This window comes from Prionailurus bengalensis, chromosome A2 (genome assembly GCF_016509475.1).
Source record: "Prionailurus bengalensis isolate Pbe53 chromosome A2, Fcat_Pben_1.1_paternal_pri, whole genome shotgun sequence".
Taxonomy (NCBI): Eukaryota; Metazoa; Chordata; class Mammalia; order Carnivora; family Felidae; genus Prionailurus; species Prionailurus bengalensis.
In genome coordinates, this window is record NC_057348.1 from 81698156 (window position 1) to 81715542 (window position 17387).

Sequence of the window (17387 nt, forward strand, 5' to 3'; positions counted from 1 at the left end):
CTGCACATCTCCTAACCAGAGAGTTTTGCAGGGCCTCATTTACAGTGGAGGTGGTGACAGGCCTCATTTCACAAGCAGACCAGATCACACCTAGTTGAAGCTCACCACATTCAGGCCAGGGACCAAATAGTGCCCACAGCAAACAAGGAGAGCCTCAGCAGACAACTGGCCTGAAGGATAGAGCATCCAGAACACAACAGGAGAGAGCACATGGCACATACTGGAGACACTCCTAAAGTGCCAGGCCCTGGGCACTACATGACTTCTTCATAAGGCCATTACTTTCAGGAGTAGGAGACACAACTGGCTTTTCTAACATAGAGAAGCAGGTGGAAACTAGACAAAATGAGAAGACAGAGGAATTTATCCCAAGTGAAAGAAGAAGATAAGGCCACGGCCAGAGATCTAAATGAAACAGATATAAGTAACATGTCCAATGGGGAATTTAAAGCAATGATAATAAGTATACTCACTGAACTTGAGAAAAGGATGGAAGGCATCAATAAGACCCTTACCACAGAGATAAAAAAGTTAAAAAAGAATCAGAGATGAAGAGTGCAATAAATGAGATTAGAAACACACGTGATGCCATGAACAGTGGGTTGGAAGAAGCCGAGGAACGAATTAATGATCTAGAAGACAAAGTAATGGAAAGCAATGAAGCTGAGTAAGAGAAAGAATTATGCAACATGAGAATAGACTTAGGGAACTGACTCCATCGAATATAATAATATCTGTATTATAGGAGTCCCAGAAGAGGAAGAGAGAAAAGAGGGCAGAAAATTTATTTGAAGAAATAATAGCTGAAAACTTCCCTAATCTGGGGAAGGGAACAGACATCCATATCCAGGAGGCACAGAGAACTCCCATCAAAATGAACAAAAGCAGGCCCACATGAAGACATAGTGTAATTAAATTTGCAGAATATAGTGATAAAGAAAAATCTTAAAAGCAGTAAGACAAAAGAAGATAGTGATTTATAAAGGAAAACCCATAAAGATAGCAAGATTTTTCTACAGAAACTTGTTAAGGCACAAGGGAGTGGCATGATATATTCAAACTGCTTAATGGGAAAAATCGCAGCCAATAATACTCTATTCAGCAAGGCTATCATTAAAAATAGAAGGAGGGGTGCCTGGGTGGCTCAGTCCGTTAGTGTCCGACTTCAGCTGAGGTTGTGATCTCACGGTTCATGGTTTCTAGCCCAGCGTTGGGCTTTGTGCGGACAGCTCAGAGCATGGAACCTGCTTCAGATTCTGTGTCTCCCTCTCTCTCTACTTCTCCCCCACTCACGCTCTGTCTCTCAAAAATAAATAAACATTTTTTTAAAAATCAAAATAAGAGAGTTTCCCAGACAAACAAAAACTAGTTTGTGACCACTAACCCAGCCCTGCAAGGAATATTAAAGGGGACTCTTGGAATGGAAAGAGGAGACCAAAAGTGACAACATAACAGTAGGAAACACAAGAGCAGTAAAAATGAGTATTTCTGTAAAAAATCAGTCAGAAATTCACACACACACACACACACACACACACACACACATGTATAAAGAATGTAAAATGTAACATATACCTAAAACATGGGGCGGAAAGAAGAAAAGAATGGGTCCAAACCTAAACAGCCATCAAACTTAATATACACTGCTATATAAAGAAAAGGTTATATACAAATCTAATAGTAATCATATATCAAAAACCACTAATAAACATGGAAAGAATAAAGAGAAAGAAATCCAAATATGTCACTAAAGAAAATTAGCAAAACGTGAAAGATAGAAAGACAAGAAAGGATCAAAGAAAATCTCCAGAGACCACCACAAAACAAGTAATAAGATGATAATAAATACATATGTATATCAATAATTACTTTTAATGTAAATGGACTAAACACTTCAATCAAAAAACAGGGTGTCAGGAAGCCATCAAGATCCTCAAGGAGAAAGCAGGCAAAAACCTCTTTGATCTTGGCCACAGCAACTTCTTAACATGTCTCCAGAGGCAAAGGAAACAAAAGCAAAAATGAACTATTGGGACCTCATCAAAATAAAAACTTCTTCACAGCAAAGGAAACAATCAGCAAAACTAAAAGGCAACTGACAGAATGAGAGAAGATATTTGCAAATGACATATCAGATAAAGGGTTAGTATCCAAAATCTATAAAGAACTTCTTAAACTCAACACCCAAAAAACAAATAATCCAGTGAAGAAATGGGCAAAAGACATGAACAGACACTTCTCCAAAGAAGACATCCAGATGGCCAACCGACACATAAAAAAATGCTCAACATCACTCATCATCTGGAAATACAAATCAAAACCACAATGAGATACCACCTTACACCTGTCAGAATGGCTAACATTAACAACTCAGGCAACAACAGAGGTTGGTGAGGATGCGGAGAAAGAGTATCTCTTTTGCATTGCTGGTGGGAATGCAAGCTGGTGCAGCCACTCTAGAAAACACTATGGAGGTTCCTCAAAAATTTAAAAATAGAAGTACCCTATGACCCAGCAATTGCACTACTAGGTATTTATCTGAGGGATACAGGTATGCTGTTTCGAAGGGACACATGCACCCCCACGTTTATAGCAGCACTATCAACAATAGCCAAAATATGGAAAGAGCCCAAATGTCCATCAAAGGATGAATGGATGAAGAAGTGGTGTATATATACAATGGAGTATTACTCGGCAATCAAAAAGAATGAAATCTTGCCATTTGCAACTACGTGGATGGAACTGGGGGGTATTATGCTAAGTGAAATGAGTCAGTCAGAGAAAGACAAAAATCATATGACTTTACTCATATGAGGACTTTAAGAGACAAAACAGATGAACATAAGGGAAGGGAAACAAAAATAATATAAAAACAGGGGGACAAACCAGAAGAGACTCAAATATGGAGAACAAATTGAGAGTTACTGGAGGGGTTGTGGAAGGGGGGATGGGCTAAATGAGCAAGGGGCACTAAGGGACCTACTCCTGAAATCGTTTCACTACATGCTAATTTGGATGTAAATTTTAAAAATAAAAAATAAAAAAAAAAAGGGTGTCAGAATGGATTAAAAAAAAACAAAAAAAAACCCCTATGTATATGCTGCCTACAAGAGACTCATTTTAGACCTAAAGGCACCTGCATATTAAAAGTAAGGGGATATGGGGACATCTGGCTGCCTCAGCTGGAAGAACATGTGACTCTTGTTCTTGGGGTCATGAATTTGAGCCCCATGTTGGATGTAAAGATTACTTAAATAAAACTTAAAAAGAATAATAAAAGTGAGGGGATAGAGAAACATTTATCATGCAAATCGATGTCCAAAGAAAACCAGAGTAGCAATACTTATATCAGACAAACTAGACATTGAAACAGACTGTAACAAGAGACACAGAAGGGCACTATATAATAATAAAGAGGGTAATCCACCAAGCAGATACGATGATTGTAAATATTTATACACCCAACGTGGAAGCACCCAAATACATAAAACAATAACAAAGGAAGTAATTGATAATAATACAATAATAGCATGGGACTTGAACATGCCATTTACATCAATGGAAAGATCATCTAAACAAAATAAACAAGGAAACAATGACTTTGAATGACACACTGAACCAGATGGACTTAACAGATATACGCAGAACATTCCATCCTACAGCAGAATACACATTCTTTTCAAGTGCACATGGAACATTTTCTATAATATCACATATTAGGCCACAGAACAGGCCTCAACAAATTCAAGAAGATCAAAATCATACCATGTACCTTTCTGACCACAACACTATGAAACTAGAAGTCAACTACAAGAAAACATCTGGAAAGACTGCATATACATTAAGTTAAATAACACGCTACTAAACAATGAATGGTCAACCAAGAAATCAAAGAAGTTATTTAAAAATACATGGAAACAAAATGAAAATACAACAGTCCAAACAAAACCTTTGGGATTTGGCAAAAGTGGTTCTAAGAGGGAAGTATATAGCAATACAGGCATACCTCAAGAAGCAAGAAAAACCTCAAATAATCTAACCTTACACCTAAAGGAACTAGAAAAACAACAACAAAGCCTAAAGCCAATAGAAGAAAGGAAATAATAAAGATTAGAGAAGAAATAAGTGATATAGAAACTTAAAAAAACAAACAAACAATAGAACAGATGAATGAAACTGGAGCTTTGGCAAAGTTATTTGAAAAAGTAACATTGATAATTCTCTAGCCGGGCTTATCAAAAAGAAAAGAGAAAGGACCCAAATAAAATCACAAATGAGAGAAGAGAAATAAACAACCAACACCACAAATATACAAAGGATTATAAGGGAATATTATGAAAAACTATATGCCAACAAATTGGATAACCAGAAAAAATGGATAAATTCCTAGAAACATATAAATTACCAAAACTGAAACAGGAGGAAATAGAAAATTTGACCAGACCAATAACCAGCAATGAAATTGAATCCATAATCAAAAGCCTCCCAAAAAACAAAAGTCCAGGACCAGATGGCTTCACAGGCAAATTCTACCAAATATTTAAAGAAAAGTGAATCCCTATTCTCAAATTATTCCAATTATTTTGGAATATTCCTTATTCTCTCAATTGTTCCAAGTATTTTGGTTGAATACAACCAAATACAACATCCGTTCATGATAAAAATCCTCAACAAAGTAGGTTTAGAGGGAACATACCTCAACATCCTAAGGGCCTTAAATGAAAAATGCACAGCTAACATCATCCTCAATGGAGGAAAACTGAGCTTTTCCTGTATGGTCAGGAATGAGACAGGGGTGTCCACTCTCACCACTTCTATTCAACATTGTACTGGAAGTCCTAGCCACAGCAATCAGACAACAAAAAGAAAGAGAAGGCATCCAAATTGGCAAGAAAGAAGTAAACTTTAACAGTATTTGCAGGTGACAGGATTCTACATATAGAAGACCTTAAAGGCTGGGGCGCCTGGGTGTCAGTTGGTTCAGTGTCCAACTTTAGCTCAGGTCATGGTCTTGTGGTCCATGAGTTCAAGTCCCACGTCAGGCCCTGTGCTAATAGCTCAGAGCCTGGAGCCTCCTTCAGACTCTGTGTCTCCCTCCCTCTTTGCCCCTCCCTCACTCACAACGTCTCTCTCTCAAAAATAAATATACATTAAAAAAATTTAAAAAAAGAAAACATTAACAGCTTCACCAAAAATCCTGCTAGAACTGATACACCAATTCAGTAAAGTTGCTGGATACAAAATCATTGTACAGAAATATCTGCATTTATATACATCAATAATGAAGCAGCAAAAAGAGAAATTAAGGAATCAACCCCATTTACAATTACACCAAAAATAATGAGATACCTAGGAATAAACCTAACCAAAGAAGTGAAAGACCTATACTCTGAAAACTATAAAACATTGATGAAAGAAATTGAAGATGACACAAAAAATGGAAAGAACTTCCATGCTCATGGGTTGGAAGAACAAATATTGTTAAAATGTCTATATTATACAAAACAATCTACACATTAAATGCAACCCCTATCAAAATACTATAAGCATTTTTCACAGAGCTAGAACAAACAATCCTAAAATTTGTATGGAAACACAAAAATCCTGAATAGCCAAAGCAATATTAGAAAAGCAAAGCTAGGGGCGCCTGGGTGGCGCAGTCGGTTAAGCGTCCGACTTCAGCCAGGTCACAATCTCGCGGTCCGGGAGTTCGAGCCCCGCGTCGGGCTCTGGGCTGATGGCTCAGAGCCTGGAGCCTGTTTCCGATTCTGTGTCTCCCTCTCTCTCTGCCCCTCCCCCGTTCATGCTCTGTCTCTCTCTGTCCCAAAAATAAATAAACGTTGAAAAAAAAATTTAGAAAAGCAAAGCTGTAGACATCAGAATTCCGGACTTCTAAGTTAATATTACAAAGCTGTAGTTATCAAAACAGTATGGTACTGACACAAAAACAAATACATAGATCAATGGAACAAATAGAAAGCCCAGAAGTGAACCCACAATTATATGATCAATTAATCTTCAACAAAGCAGGAAAGAAGAGCCAATCGGAAAAAGACTGTCTCTTCAACAAATGGTGTTGGGGAAAGCGGACAGCAACATGCAAAAGAATGAAACTGGACCATTCTCTTTCACCATACACAAAAATAAACTCAAAATGGATTAAAGACCTAAATGTGGAACCTGAAACCATAAAAAGTCCTTGAAGAAAGCACAGGCAGAAATTTCTCTGACATTATCTGTATTAACTTTTTTCTAGATAGGTCTTCTAAGGCAAGGGAAACAAAAGCAAAAATACACTATCAAGACTATATCAAAATAACAAGCTTTTGCACAGCAATGGAAACAGTCAACTAAAAGGCAACCTACTATATATGGGAGAAGATATTTGCAAATGACATATCCAATAAAGGGTTAGTATCCAAAATACATAAAGAACTTACAAAACCTAACACCCCAAAAATGAATAATCCAATTAATAAACGGGTAGAATACATGAATAGACATTTTTCCAAAGACATACAGATGGCTAGCTGACACATGAAAAGATGCTCAGGGACACCTGGGTGGCTCAGTTGGTTAAGTGTCCAACTTTGGCTCAGGTAATGATCTCATGGTACATAAGTTCAAGGCCCACATCGGGCTCTGTGCTGACAGCATGGAGCCTGTTTGTGATTCTCTCTCTCCCTTTTTCTCTCTTACCCTCCCCAGCTCTCTCAAAAAATAAAAGAGATGCACAATCAACATCACTCATCATCAGGGAAATGCAGATCAATACTACAATAAGATATCATCTCACATCTGTCAGAATGGCTAAAGTCAACAACACAAGAAACAGCAGGCTTGGGGGAGGATGTGGAGAAAGAGGAACCCTCTTGCCCTGTTGGTAGGAATGCAAACTTATGCAGCCAGGGTGGAAAATAGTACAGTTCCTCAAAAAGATAAAATTACAACTACCCTAGGATCCTGCAATTGCAGTACTAGGTATTTACTCAAAAAATACAAAAATACATGCACCCTGATATCTATAGCAGCATTATCTACAACAGCCCAAGTGCCCATCCACTGATGAATGAATAAAGAAAAAATATGTGTGTGTGTGTGTGTATATATATATATATATACACACATATATACACATATATACATACATATATATACATACATATATATATGAATATTACTCAGCCATGAAAAATTAAAATCTTGCCATTTGCAATGACATGGATGGAACTAGAGAATATTACGCTAAGCAAAATAAGTCATTCAAAGAAAGAGAAATACCATATGATTTCACTCATATGGAATTTAAGAAACAAAACAAGCAAAGAGGAAAAAGAGAGAGAGAGGCAAACCAAGAAACAGACTTAACTATGGAGAACAAACTAATGGCTACCAGGAGGTAGGCGAGGGGATGGGTCAAATAGGTGATGGAGATTAAGGAGTGCGTTTGTCATGAGTACTGGGTGATGTATGGATTTGTTGAATCAGTATATCATATACCTGAAATGAATATTACACTATATGTTAAATTAAAAAAATAATTAAAATACTTAATCATGGGAAAATATTCTGGAGAGAATGAAGATACTGATAAGTTATCTGTTCATATTTGTAGTGAGGTAATAATATAAAGTAATAGGCCTTGGCAGTAGGAAAAAATCAGAAGTCATTTGACATCTGCCTGTTCAACTCTCTGCAGTGTGGTTTGTTGGAAAGTACATATGCTTTGGAGTCAAATTTGTTTTACAATCTTGGGCAAATTACTTACCCATTTGTGAGTTTTGGTTTTCTCAGCTGTAAATTACTGACAGTGATACTAATATCTATCCTACAGGGCTACTAGGAGGATTAATGAGACAGCATATGGAAAGCACCTAGCTTAGGAACTGACATGTATGGGTTATGCAGAAAGGTCGGTTCTTTTTCCTCTTCAAATAAGTAATGGCTTAGGACAATTAACAAGGATTTCCAAGGTAAACCATTCATATTTCATATGGTGTCATGTGCATATCTGTCAAATATGATACATAATTAAGAATTATGCTTCATATAAACGATCATACACAAAGAGTTCTTTTCAAGGATTCAACATTTAATTCCTTCTCTTCATAAGCAGGCATACTAAAATATGGAAGGGAAGTTTTCTCATTCTTATATAAGCCTACATGTTATATCCAATTATGAACAATTTTGCTTAATTCTCAGGAGTATATTTTATTCATATCTTTACATTGTTAGATCTCTGTTTCATTTATATATGGATTCTCTCATTAATAACACCCTGGAGCTTTTTTATCTTCTGCCTTGTCTCAACCCTCAACCTTAAGTTGTCTGCTCACTGTTCATGCTCTGAGTTGCGAGAACATCTGACTTGACTTTTGACAAATTGCACTTATCAAGATTTTACTGGAACCTTTGAGTTGTATACTTGACAAGTTGTTTGTTTTGTTTTGTTTTAATCAGTCTCTTGTACATTTGTATGTTCTCTACAATGGCTCTTCCAAACTTCCTCTGTCATCCCCCAGCTCCTAAATCCCTCTCATCCTATAACTACCAGCAATGGGCATCATCATGTGTGAATTGTATCACTTTCCTCTTTTGTCACCTCTGTGCAACAAGTGTTGCTCTGTGAGGCCATCTGTCCATCAGTGCTCAGGATTCTGTCCCTGCCCTTCTATATAATACTTCTTGGTTTTGCCCTGCCATCATCATTAATCTTTTCCTTGTCTGATGTTGTAAGCTATTTGGATTTCAGTGAGAACTGCTTTGATCTAGAGTGTGAGAACACTGTTTCAGGTTTATAGGTTGGCTGGAACCATGGTATACTGGATGGCACTGTGAGGGCTCACCATACCCTCAGCCCTTGTCTAAACAAAGCAGGAAGTTGTTTCTTCATGTTCATCAAGCTTTGTTGGACTATACAGGTATTCCCTGCTTTTTGAAAGTTTGTGTGACGCCACTTTGCTCTTATGAAAGACCTACATTAGTACCTGTTTCCTCTAACCAAAAGAAACCAAAGAGGATTTTGGCTATTATGAGAAAAGGCGAAAAGTGAAAGTGCCTTCAACATTTGTTTTGCAGCTGTTATAGAAGGAGTAGGCACCCTGAGCCCCAAGAGTAGTACTCCCAAGCTCCTTCCAGGGGACCACACTCAGCATCTCAGCATCAAACTGCCGTAGTTTTGAACTGTGTCCTCAATTTATTGTGTGCATCTATTAGCAAGATGAGCCCTAAGATGTCTGAAAAGCCTAAAACAGGTTATTTTTTTGGGTCTGGGAACACTAAAAAAAAGTAATGGTAATTGCTTCTTCGCTTTATGCTATTCAGTTTATGAAATAGGAATGCTGTTCTTTCAGATAGCAAGAGTAAACTATTAACTTTTCTCTCAGATGCAGCTGATTGGTGCCCAGCCCTAAAGCAGCCAGCCGTTTTATGGGCCTGTGAGTAACCTGTGAAACCAGCTGGCACAAGAGCTGTGCCCAGTGGAGGCACTTCTACCCTTGATGGTGACTTGCTGACCCAGTGTCTCTCTGTTACCGCAAGTTTGAGTCAGGATACTGTGTTAAGCAGGGAGAGTTGCTAGAAAAGCAGAGACCCAAGAGAAGTCATGAATTAATCAGCAGAACCATAAAGTAGAAAGGAGGTACTTATAGTGGAGAAGGGAGAAGCAACTAACAGAAATTACCCCAAACTGGCAGAGAACTGAGTGATAGCTTGGTAGACTGTGTTGTTGGGTCATTAGTCTCGGACTGAGGGAGCTTCATTCTATGTCCCGAATCGTGAGGCCACATGTCCTGTTTATCTAATGATAAATTCATCACCTGAAGTAACAGAATGATGATTCTCATCCTGAATAAGACTTACACATTTGGCTGCCTGTTCAATCTTGAGCCTTTTTTCTTCTCTAATTAGTTCTCACTCTTTCTACCCATATCGAGTTAAGTGTACTGCTTGGCAATCTACCCTTTCAGCATATTTAGGCATCCTCTCTGTCTATAAAATAATTGTCAAACTCAGTGCCAAGAGTTGTGCTTTCTGCTTAGTTTATAGAAAGTTATTTAGTTCTGTGTATTCAACAGTGACCTGAAATTCAAATTAGTGGCTTGTTTTCTTTATTGTGTTTTAAAGCTAATCCAACTCTTACTGCCAAATTTAATCATTGACTTTCTGAAGTTATTTAATAATCTCCTTGACAGATAGGTTTTCAGGAGTTCAGGGTTGTTTTAGTCAAATTCTCTTACAAGTTTTGATCAATTATTTATATATGAGAATTTGTATTTTTCCCAACCTTGGTACTAAGAGGTATGCTTTAAGGCAAACTAGACTTGTTGCCAAAGGCTATAACCAGTTTGCATCCCTTGGGATATATGCCCAGTGTTAGCAAATGCATTTACTTGTTTTTGCCCAGAAATGCAGACTTGGAGCTAGCAGGTATTCTGCCTTCTATTTATATCCTTCCTATTGCTCTCAGCCAGAACTGCTGGGCCAGATTAGTGGTACTGGAAGATTCTAACAACATGAATTGTGCTGTTTGGGAGAAGACATTGGGGTAAGATGTTAGCCTCGGAAATGTGGGAAACAGACCAAGTATTTTTATTTGTTCATTCATTCATTCATTCATTCACATTTATTTATTTATTTATTTATTTATTTATTTATTTATTTATTTATTTTAAGAGAGAGAAAGACAGCATAAGTGGGAGAGGGGCAGAGAGAGGGAGAGACGGAATCCCAAGCAGGCTCCATGCTGTCAGCACTAAGCCTGATGCAGGGCTCAATCCCCAAAACCACGAGATCATAACCTGAGCTGAAATCAAGTGTCGGACACTTAACCAACTGAACCACCCAGGTGCCCCCAGGCCAAGTACTTTAAAATTCCAATTGTATTCAGTTTCTCTTTCATCCATTCCATGAATAGTTTTTGAATATTATGTGCTAGACAGTGAGCTAGGTACTAGATATATGGAAATTAAAATATAGTCCATCCTTTCATTTAACTTGGATGTTAGATGAAAGTATAATATTTATTTGGTATAGTCATCCAAATAAATTAGTTTGAAGGAGGTACATACTATAATGGATTTGCTAGTGTAAATAAGTGTCATAAGCAAGCAGTAGTATGGCTAGAAGATGAGTTTGTGAAGCCAAGGAATTTGAGTTTTGTCCTCAAAGATGAGGACAGCCTCCTACAGTATTGGCATGTCATAGTTGCTTGCTGAATACTAAATTGAGATGTCACATTCTTCACTGGGACACATAGTCCCCAGCTCCAGGCTGAGAATTAATTTTTTTAACTTAAAATTTTAGTACATGTTAAGGACTCTGTCAGAATTTTTATGTAATTAAAAAAAAACAAAACAAAACAAAACTGGGGCATCTGGGTGGCTCTGTTGGCTAAGCGTTTGACTCTTGATCTCAGCTCAGGTCGTGATCTCACGGTTTGTGAGTTTGAGCCCTGCGCTGGGGCTCTGCCCTGACAGTACAGAGCCGTCTTGGGATTCTGTCTCTCCCTCTCTCTGCCCCTCCCCTGCAGACTCTCTCTCTCTCTCTGTCTCTCTCTCTCTCTCAAAATAAATAAATAAACTTAAAAAAAAAAACTGACAGGAACACCTGGGTCATTCAATTGGTCAAGCATCTGACTCTTAATATTGGCTCAGGTCATGATCTCACAGTCATGGGATTGAGTCCCGTGTGGGGCTCCATGCTGAGAACGGAGCCTGCTTGGAATTCTGTCCCTCCCTCTCTCTCTCTGCCTCTCCCCACCTCTCTCTTTCTCAAAATAAATAAATAAACGTTTAAAAAAAAAAAAAAACCCTGACATGTCACAAATCTGTATCCAAGAGTGTGTATAATTAAATTAACCTCAGTTGGATGACAGTTAATTTATAATTATTTGCAAAATGATTTTTTTTTAATTATAGAATAACCCAAGTCATGGGCACTATGATAAAGATTATGGGTTCTGGAATCAGGCAGAGCTGTGATTCTTTGCATGTGTATGACCTTAGCCAAGTTACCTTACTTCCCTGATTGTCTTCTGTAAAATGTGGTGGGGAGATGCTAATGTTGGAGCCTCATGCAGTTCTTGAAAGTATGAAATCAGAGAGGGTTTGTGTAATGGGCATAAACTTGCTCTACAACCCTCCTGTACAGCAAAACATCATTGTTTTGTCCTCAATTAAACTATATCTGGCACTGAGCTCCTGCTCAAAAGACTATCAAGAATTCAGTCTGTTAAGTTTGAAGGAACCCCTCCTCCCTGGATTGATACAGAAATCCAGTGGATTCAGCCAGCGCCTAGAAAGTATGGAAATGGCCTGGTCCTTATTCTCTGATAGTAGCTTTTCCTCTATCCTGCCGCTTCTACCTGGCTGACAACCTCTTGTGTTCATTGGGCATGGGTGCCCTCGCCAACTCAGAGATGTTTCCCATAGATATCCTCCCTGGCTGACTCCAGACTCAGCCTCACAATCCTCACCTCTGCTTCAAAGCCTTAAGATCTCAGTGCCTGTCTCCTTCCACACACACCCCTCAGCCGTGCTCCGTTGGGCACATCTGCAACCTCTCTGGAGGACGAGCCCCTCTCCCAGCAACTCCCACCCCATGTTTCCATGAGCTGCTTTCCATCCACCGGACTCCCAAGCCAAAGTCTGGCTGAGGAGTTGTCTTCTGGGACCTGACAACTTCTACTGTCAGCCCAGAGCTCCAATAGCAGTGGTCCCCATGGAGGGGAAGGAATCCAGCTCAAAATAGGGTTGTGTGATGATCTTCTTGGAACAGTGGAAGGACGCTGCTTATTCTTCTAAGTCTTTCAGCAGCACATATCCCAAGTTCTCATGCCACTTAGGGAACATGCTTAGTCACCTCACAATACTTATTCAGCATTATTATTTTTATTAGCATCCCTTATGGAAAATAGGCAAGGATTCAGAGAGATCTCCGTAAATTAAAGAAATTATCCAACTAGAAAATGAACTGGAGAACCTGAAGCTGTCCAAAGAAAGAAATCTAAGTTATTAAAGGGATGAAAATAAAGCTTTGGGAGAAAGCGCTAGTATTACTCAGTGTGGAAAATAAAACAAGTAGAAGGCTTACATTTGTCTTTAAGCATGTTACAGCTTGCAGCCAAGGTCCCCATCCTCTGTTCTTCATCAACCCTGAGGTTTAAAGCAACAGACAGTAATTTGAATTGCATTGTGAGATTTTGGCTGGTCACACACAAAGTACTTACTCAATGCAGAATGGTAATTCGTGGATGCCACGCCCCCAGGGATGCTGGTGGAGTTCACCTGGAGGGAAATGAGGACTGGCTTAGTTGATACATTGGGCCCTCCTCAACACTGTGATTCTAGATATGCTTTTGTTACTTAGTGGGTGATCCTGAAAGTTATATTTGCTCATGTACAGTTAAAATACAAAGTGAGATATGGCATAGATAGAAGGTCTTACTCTGAGTATCTGGAACCTAGGCTTGTATCTGCTCTTAGACTGATTTCTTGTGTGATCTGGAGTGGCTGTTTACCCTGGAACCTGAATAGAGGTGGTTTTAGAATTAGAATTAGTTGATCTATCTTTCCTCCTTTAGCTTTACCATTCTGAGATGTTGTTCTCCATATTTTCTTTATCTGCTAATGAGCAGGAGAATTAAGAGTACTTTTATTTTCAGAGAGTTGACTGTGGTTGTAATTTCCCAAGGTAATTATTTAATTTATAAACATCTAGTTTCTAAAAGAAAATTAAAAGGTTTCCTTGTGGAGAAATTTAGCTGCCTTGTTATTCCAACAAAATATGTTTTTATCAGTTGTTTTAATTTGAGGGAACTGATTTTCCATGGGCTGGGTAATTTAGTACAGTTTTGTTTCCTACCATGACCCATCTCTTTGGCAAATTACGCTTTTTCACCATTCTCAAGTGAGCTTTCATTTGTTTTGGGTTGGTGGGATCAAGCACTCCCACTTTTAATTTTTTTTTTTCAACGTTTATTTATTTTTGCGACAGAGAGAGACAGAGCATGAACGGGGGAGGGGCAGAGAGAGAGGGAGACACAGAATGGGAAACAGGCTCCAGGCTCTGAGCCATCAGCCCAGAGCCTGACGCGGGGCTCGAACTCACAGACCGCGAGATCGTGACCTGGCTGAAGTCGGACGCCTAACCGACTGCGCCACCCAGGCGCCCCAAGCACTTCCGCTTTTAAACAGAGCCATGGTGTTAACACAAGCCCCTCTTCAGTTTCAGGTTTTTCTGATTCCCTGAAACCAGCCTGTCTTAATTAAGCCATTTTATGCCTGACCATGGCATTAATCAGATGACATCTCATTAATAGTTTTATTTTAAAACTCTGGAAACAAAAGTTTCTTCTCCCATTGCTTTTCCGCCCATATCTAAAATGCAGCTCTTGGTGGTAACTCTTTTTTTAATTTTCTACAGGTTTGTCTCATTGCAAATAGGTGAATTACAGGATTGGGACGAAGCATCCTTAACTGATATCCATTTCATTCTTCCCTCCTTGCTTCAGTCCCTAGCAGGTATTCGACTGTGAGTGCCACCTTGCTAGCCGGTGACAGAACCGCTGCACTTAGTTCTTTGTGCATTGTGCAGTTGGACTTTGTGTTTACAACTTACTTTTCCTATCTTCTCTAAGCATCTTATTAGAAGGTAAGGTAGTTTATAATGTAAACCAGCCTAATTCTGCCTCCATAATGGTGAATAACATCTATGTAGCTAGGTTATAAGATGCTCTTCAAAACAAAGTCTATGTCATAACTATTTTTATGTATTCCAAAAAAATGCATTGCAGGTCTTTGGACATAGGTACCCACTGAGGGGAGAATAAGGGGGGAACAGCAGATGGAGACCAAAACGTTTACTAAGAATGTGGTGTCTTCATAATGGACTCAATACTGGCTGCCTGTTACAATGGCTTGGACTCAAAAAATAAAATACGATACTGATACCTTTGTTCCACTCCTAGAGATTCTGAGAGGAGGATTTTTTTTTTTTACTCCCCACCAAGTTGTTCTTGGGGAGCAAGAATTGTCATTATTAAAACACTGGTCTACATTGTCAAAGGCATTTAGACAGTGATGAAGACAATTGTCAGTGAGTACATGAACAAAGATGCTAGAACAAATGTATCTACTATGCTGACAACTTAAAATGTTGTGCCCTAAATAATGTATCACTGTTTTCCATTTTTTTATTTATTGGTGGGGTGGGGGGTACTTCTCTTGCCCGGAGACCTGATCCTTGTCACATGCTGACAGCACACCCAAGTGATAACTGTGCCTGCTTCAAGGGCTTAAAGATAAATGATATGTTCAGATAGTATATGTCAGCTGAGTAGTGGCAGTGACATTTAGCCCTTCTGTGTTCCCCTGGGTGGTCATCAGTGGTACACAGGTACTGCAGATCTTTTAGGAACTTTGTTTCAAGAGGATATTTAAAGAGGACAGAGTAGCAATTTGTTGCCGAAATTGAACTAATCCAAGCTACCTACTAAATCTAGTCTTTAAATCAGCATGAACCCTGCCTTCCTCTCTTTGTCACAGATCCTTTGTTATTGGCTCAGTTGCAAGAATTGCCTTCATATTAGTTGGTAATTTAGCCTTTTCTTTTTTTTGACAAACTGAATAGTTTCGGGGCATCTGGGTGGCTCAGTCAGTTAAGTGTCTGACTCTTGATTTCAGCGCAGGTCCTGATCTCAGGGTTCATGAGATTGAGCCTGTGTAGGGCTCTGCTCACTGACAGCATGGTGCCTGCTTGAGATTCTCTCTCCTGTCTCTCTCTGCCCCTCCCCCTGCTTACATGCGTGAGGTCTGTTTTTCAAAATAAATGAATAAACATTTAAAAAATTGAATAATTTGAATCAGTGGTTGTCGAAGTATGGTTCCAGGAACTCTGGGGGTTCCCAAGATTCTTTCAGGGGTCTGCAAGGTTAAAACCATGTACAGGTAAGAGATCTATAAAAGTATAATATGGACCAATGGATTTCAATGAAACAGTATAAAATGTGCATGATATGGTTTCACATTCTACCCTGTGACTTACCTTTAAGAAAATATGCCAAGTTTGGGTGTAGTAGCAAAGGAGAGTATCTGTAATTATCAGAAAAGTCTAAGAAAATATCTCTCTTTTCTAGTAACATATCTGTGCCAAGATGAGTTTTATTTTTTCATTTTTAAGATTTTATTTTTAAGTAGTCTCTACAGTCAATGTGGCTCTTGAGCTTAGAATCCTAATATCAAGAATTACACGCTCTACTGACTGAGCCAGCCAGGCACACCCCTGAGTTTTTGGGTTTTTTTAATGGAAGTTATTTTATTTTATTTTATTTTATTTTATTTTGTTTGTTTTTAGAGAGAGGTAGTGCGAGCAGGGGAGATGGGCAGAGGGAGAGAGAGAATCTTTTTCTTTTTTTTTTTCACTGTTTATTTTTCAGAGAGAGAGAAAGAGTGTGAGCGGGGAGGAGCAGAGAGAGAGAGAGGGAGACACAGAATCCGAAGCAGGCTCCAAGCTCTGAGCTGTCAGAACAGAGCTCGACATGGGGCTCAAACCCATGGACCACGAGATCATGACCTGAGCCAAAGTCGGATTCTGACTTCAATGATGACCAACTGAGCCATCCAGGTGCCCTTTGAGTTTTCCTCATACACATAATCAAACAACACATCAAAGCAAATCAAATAAAGACACACTTAAGAGAGTATAGCTATCTTCTTCCTTTTCTAACATCTTTGTTGAAGCCTAGTTGACATTCAATAAACTACACGTTTAAAGTGTACAGTTTTTTTTTTTTAATTTTTTTTTTCAACGTTTATTTATTTTTGGGACAGAGAGAGACAGAGCATGAACGGGGGAGGGGCAGAGAGAGAGGGAGACACAGAATCGGAAACAGGCTCCAGGCTCTGAGCCATCAGCCCAGAGCCCGACGCGGGGCTCGAACTCCTGGACTGTGAGATCGTGACCTGGCTGAAGTCGGACGCTCAACCGACTGCGCCACCCAGGCGCCCCATAAAGTGTACAGTTTGATAGATTTGGGCATACATGCATATCACAAAACGGCAGCATAATCACTTTCATGCAGGTATCTGTCATCTCTAAGTTTGTTCTGGCCCCTTTGTATTCACTCACTCTTGCACCTCTCACTCCCTCCCTACCCCTGCCATCCTCAGACAACCACTGCTCTGCTCTCTGTCATGATAAATCAGTTTACCCTTTCTAGAATTTTATATATATGAGACTGCATTTGTTTTTTTTTTCCTCAGGATTCTCTTTCACTTAGCTTACTTATTTTGATATTCATTAATACTATAGCATGTATCAGTGGTTCATTCTTTGTGTGTGTGTGTGTGTGTGTGTGTGTGTGTGTGTGAATAGTATTTCATTGT